Source organism: Oryctolagus cuniculus, chromosome 16 (genome assembly GCF_051225735.1).
Source record: "Oryctolagus cuniculus isolate XC-2025 breed Fujian yellow rabbit chromosome 16, ASM5122573v1, whole genome shotgun sequence".
In the NCBI taxonomy this organism is placed as follows: domain Eukaryota; kingdom Metazoa; phylum Chordata; class Mammalia; order Lagomorpha; family Leporidae; genus Oryctolagus; species Oryctolagus cuniculus.
In genome coordinates, this window is record NC_142882.1 from 38,768,590 (window position 1) to 38,774,589 (window position 6,000).

A 6,000-nucleotide genomic window follows, 5' to 3' on the forward strand; every position below is an offset into this window, starting at 1 on the left:
GGCTTAATTTGCACCAAGATAAACATTTTTATATACATTTTCCATGAACTTTCTGTGGTAATCTCAGATCAGAACTTGCCCACTGAGAGCACAACACCGTTAAACAAATTTGCACAAAAGTCACAATGGTTAGGATCGGAGGTATCTTCTAAATATATCCATTTTGGTCAGGAACCACTGCTTCCTCACTTGCCTCTCAACCTTCTATCCAGCGCACAAACAGAAGCCAATGCAATGCTTAGAAATGGCTAAACCAACTGACAATCACAAGTGATTTACAGAGGACAAGCTTTAGTATGAATTTCAACACACATACATTAAAAATGCTAGTTTTGCTAACTACTCTGTTTTCCAGTGGAAACCTCTTTACCATCTAGAAAACAGATTTAAAAATTAGGACTCAGGTGTCCATTATATAAACTATACACATAGTAAAATAACATGCAAAAAACATACAGAAGAATGACTGGAAACATCCCAATTAGGAACACACCAGCATAATACCTTTTGCAGTTCCTCCACGTCTACCTGCTCCAAACCACGGAACAAGCACAGGTGGGTGGTACAAGGCTCACAGAGCTGGCTCACAATTCCATTCATTCCAAGAGAAGCATTTCATTGGTGTTACCAAAAAAAGATACTTACATAGTGATTTCACTTCTACAATTAACTTAGGTCAGGACTTCTTAACACCCAGAATAGACTAGATGTTTCTACGTAAGGACTTACCTGTCCACTATATACAAAACAGCTGTGGTCCGGGAAGACAGTGGAGGATGGCCCAAGTGCTTGGGCCCCTGCCACCCACACGGGAGACTGGCAGGAAGCACCTGACTCCTGGCTTCCAATCGGCGGAGGTCCGGCCATAGCAGCCATTTGGGGGTGAACCAATGTAGGGAAGACCTATCTCTCTCTCTCTCTCTCTCACTGTCTAATTCTATCTGAGAAAGAAAAGGAAAGAAAAGATTAGAAACGAAAGAAAAGACTAGAAAAGAAAGAAAAGAGTCCTAAACTGCACAAAACTAACTATAGTTAGAATTGAATGTGTCTTCAAAATGTGAACCTTCTGGCCCAGAACCCTTCCCTTCTTCACCATCTCAGGGAGCTAGAATGCTCCAATTTTCCAAAGACAATCTTTCCCAGGATTCATAATATAAAATGTACAAAATTAGTTTAAGCAACTCTACTTACGTCATAGAGTGGAAACCTCTTTCACAGCTACCTGGGCTACATGTTGTAAGCCAGGACTCACTGGTCCTTTGTATACACTCTATACACGACAGAGTGAAACAAAAAGCACACACCCAGGGGACGTGTCTGTCTGGCCTCACTAGAAGCACACTGGCGTGGAGCTCTTTGGAGCTCCACCTCTCTTCCACCTCCTCCTCCTCCCACAGACTAGTGCCCTAACACAACGCCTAATGCTCAGGACTGAGTCTCGCCACACATCACCTCCACCCTCGAAACAAAGTTTCATATGAATTTTCACCAAAAGATTATTTACAACATGTGTTATATTAATACTTCACTCTGAGCATATACCTGACACAGCAAAACATCTAGGAAGACTAGCTATTTCAAAAAAGTACTAAGCACTATCAACTATACACAGAGGAGAGAAAACGCACACAGAAAACAATAGTCGTTACATGAAGATTTCGTCTAAACATGACCAGGCTGGCCTAGAACCCTCCCTCTTCCCTTCCTGGATGCAGGAAAAGACGTTTGTCTATAAAGGCTGAGGGGAAAGCTGAGAACAGCTTGTTCCAGTTATATCCACAGGCCTTCTGAAAGGGGCCAGCACATCTTCCCAAAGGCGGCTGGCCTCTCGGGGAGGCCTTCTCCCGAAGGTGCCGAGACCGCCTGCCCGTGCCCATGGCCACTCACCGCTCTGCCGCCTGCTGTCCCGCGGGGCTCTGCTCTCTGCCAGGCCACTGAGTCCTCGGTGGTCATCATCATCCTCGTCGTCTTTGGACCAGGTGAGGTGTCAGCCAACTGGGACACGGCGCTCACCACAGGTCCCGCATCTGCGTGGCCCAAGGACTGAAAACATGGCCACGCATGCTTCCATAGACCCCGCCTTCTGGGGCCCTCCAGCTCCAAATGGCCGCCACGGCATTCCACCGGCCTCGGAGCATCGGAGCAGGAGCCTCACAGAGGCCCAGGCGTGGGGTGGGGGGACCAGTGGTCCTTGAGCCCCAGGCGCTGGTGGTGTGCGGGGCCCTTACTCGTGGAAGTGGGGTCTGCACTCTAAGGTGATCGCCCACGGGAGATCACTGAGGTGGGCCCAGGGGGCTTTGCAGTCTCTTCAAGGCCCCAATCAGGGCCATGGATCAGTGGCAGCAAGGGCTCAGGTGTCTGCAGACCCCTGCCTTCCGGGGCCCTCCAGCGCCTATTGGCCGCCAAGGCATTCGAGCGGCCTCACTGGCACCACTCAAAGGCCCAGCATCTTTGGCGCCTCAGAGAAGCCCCTCAGGGTTGTTCATTGAGCCCCAGGCACTGGTGGTGTCCGGAGCCCTTATTCCTGGAGGCCGGGTCTGCACTCTGAGGCGATCGCCCACGGGAGATCACTCATGTGGGCCCAGGGGGCTTCGCTGCCTCTTCAAGGCCCCGATCAGGGCCGTCAATCAGTGGCAGCCAGGGTTCAGGAGTCTGTAGGCCAGATGCCATAATCTGTTCCTGAGGGCCCCAGGAGAACAAACCGCGACTGAGTTCTCTGCAGGAATTCCTTCTCTGTCTCCTGTAACAGTTTTTGTGCCAAAGTATATGTTGTTTCTCTGTACACAGGAAATTTGCAATCATCAAATAAAAACTTTCAATGAAAAAGTCTATGTTGTTTGATATTAAGAAGGCTTCACCTGACCTTTTCTTTTCTGTTCCCATGGAATATCTTTTTCCCTTCTTTCACTTTCAGTCTGTTTGTATCATGGTAGGGGTTTGTCTTCTTGGCAGCACATAGATGGGTCTTGTTTCTCAGTTCACGCACGTATATAGGAACCGATAGACAACTGGAACATTATAAGAGGAAAGGAACCCTTCGAAGCATACTCACTCATGCCAACCCCAGGCCCCACCTGACGCCAGCCACCACACAGTGACATCAGCATTCTCTCCTAGACCTCAAGATTTATGCCAATCCAAAAATATAAAAACTCCTAGGAAATGACAAACTCCTTACACGGGTGTTAAGTTTAACATCTAGAGACCTGATGTTTCCAGGGAGGGCGTCAGGTTCTCACGCTCCACACAGTACCCTCTAAAAACCAACACATGTAACAAAGGCACTACAGTGAAAATCTTCTCAACAAGAACACTGTGCCTTGCAAACCATTCCCTTCCCAGCTCCACCAACCCAGTGGACTTGGATAACCGCCTCTAACACTTACAGGGAATCTAACAATTTCACTTCCATACTGGTTCAAAGAACAGTGTTTCCCACGAGTGGTAACACAAAGCAGACTCAAAGAAATTGAGCACTAACTCTACTTTCAGCATACCCCAGCAACCCCTTGAACACCTACAAAGACTAGATGTTGTAAAGTAGCATGCCTTTGCCCTGTATATGTACATTCGAGACACAGCAAAGAAAAGAAAAACAACATGACAAACAGCATGGCCCATGCTTAACCCTGTCCCACCACGCAAACGCTGGTAGAAAGCTCTTGACATTTTTCCACTGCTTCTTCCCTGAAGAAGGACCAAACCCAACAGTGCATACTACTCAGACAAGGAATGCCTGATTCTGTTTCCAAAGGACTGTATTTCATATGAATTTCACAAAAGGATAGCTACAAAATGCATTATACACTACCTCCACTTTTAACATATTTTGCGCACTTCTAAACATCTAGCAGGACTAGATGTTTCAAATGAGGACTTCCTTGTGTCCACCCTATACACAGGAGTGTTGCAGAAACTATACATGCAGAACTGGTTCTCTCAGAAAGTGTCTTCTAAAGAAAAACCTTCACGAAGCTCTAGAGAAGCCTTTGTTTCTTCCAAAGTCTTCTCTGCACTGCCGACAGGTAGATGTGGGCACACTTTTCAATACCATGTGAAGTTACAATTTCATTTCCAAAAGTCCTTTTCAGAGGACAGTCTTTCTAGGAAATTTAACACAAAATAAACAACACGTGTCAGATTATTAACACCACTTTTGTCACACATTGATACCTCTTTAATATCTAGAGAGTAGATATTGTGGAATGAGGACTCCTTTGCCCAGTATATACACAACATGTACATTAAAGCAATGTTAAATGAAATACATGTAACATACAGGGCAATAGGTAAGCACCAATGTTCTAGCAAACAATCTCAAAAATACAGTTTGAAATCTCATCCCTCCCACCTCTCTCAACCCAAAAAACAATATTCAAGAGAGTATACTCTTCAGCAAAGGTCTTTACAATTCCACTTCCAAATGTTTTCTATCACTTTTTAAAAGCTAAACGAAAGTAGTAATCCGCTGCTCCAACTCTGACATGCACCAACCACCTCTAAACACCTAGATATCTCGATATTTCAGATGTAGCTCTTCTAAAAGTTCATGGAAAATACTTAGTACAAAGAAGCTATATGGGCTTCAATTTCTTTGTACCAAGATAAGTTTCTTTTGATTTTATTTTCCATGAACTTTCCGACGTCCTCTAGGGTAAGGGCTTGCCCTCTAAGAACACAACACCTTAAACAAAATTGCACAAATGTCACAATGGTTAGCAACTGGTGTATCCTTGAAATGTGACCAGTTTGGTCTGCAGCCATTCCCTCCTCACTTTCCTCTCTGCCTTTGATCCAGAGGAAAAGTGCAAGCTTATGTAACGCTTGGGGGTGGCTTTACACACGGACATCCAAAAGTCATATACAGGGAGGACAAGCTTTCCTATGAATTTCATCACTAATATCTAAAATATGCTAGTTTCCCTAACTCCTCTGTCATGCACTGCCACCCTCTTTAACATCTAGAATCTAGATGCCAAGTCCTCCAAACCACAAAACAAGCACAGGTGGCACAAGGCTCACAGTGGTGGCCAACAAGTCCATTCCCCAGAGATGCAATTCATGAGTATACCAGTAAGATATTTACAAAGCAATTTCACTCCTTCTACCTTTAACCTATGTCCGGTACTTCTGAACATGTAGATTAAACTACATCTTTTCATTGGTATGATAATTCAACTACCAACGGGCATTAGCAAGACATGCGATTTTCCTATATCTACTTATCAAATGTCAAAAAGCTCTGTCCATCTAGAAGGCCTGGGTGCAGGCAAAGCGTTTTGTTTGTAAAGGTTGAGAGGAAAGCTGAGAACAGCTTTTTCCAGTTATATCCACAGGCCTTCTGGAAAGGGCCAGCACATCTTTCCAAGGGCGGCCGGCCTCTTGGGGCGGCCTTCTCCATGATTTTGTTGATTTGGGTTTCCTCCCTCTTTTATTTTTTTCTTTTTTGGTTAGTTGGGCCAATGATGTGTGAATTTTTTTTAATTTTCTAAAAAAACAGCAATTCATATCATTCTTATTTTGCAATTGTTTTTTCAATTTTGTTTGTTTCTTCCTTAGCTTTAATTAGTTCTTTCCTCCTACTAATTTGTGTTTTGCTTTACTGTTTTTTTTTTTCTAGCTTCCGAGATGAATTGACAATTCATTTATTTCATGACTTTCCAATTTCTTGATGTAGGCACAAATTGCTATAAACTTCCCTTTTAACACTGCTTTTGCTGTATTCCATAGTTCCTTTTTTTTTTTTTCAAATTTAATTCAGCATACCTTTCTTTTTTAATTTTTTTTCATTTATTTGACAGATATAGTTAAGACAATGAGAGAGAGAGGAGGGGGGGAGACAGAGAAAGGTCTTCCCTCTGTTGGTTACCCCCCCAAATAGCTGCTACGGCCAGAGCTATGGAGATCCGAAGCCAGGAGCCAGGTGCTTCCCTCCTGGTCTCCCCTGAGGGTGCAGGGGCCCAAGTAGCTGGCCTATCTTCCACTGCCTTCCTGGGCCAC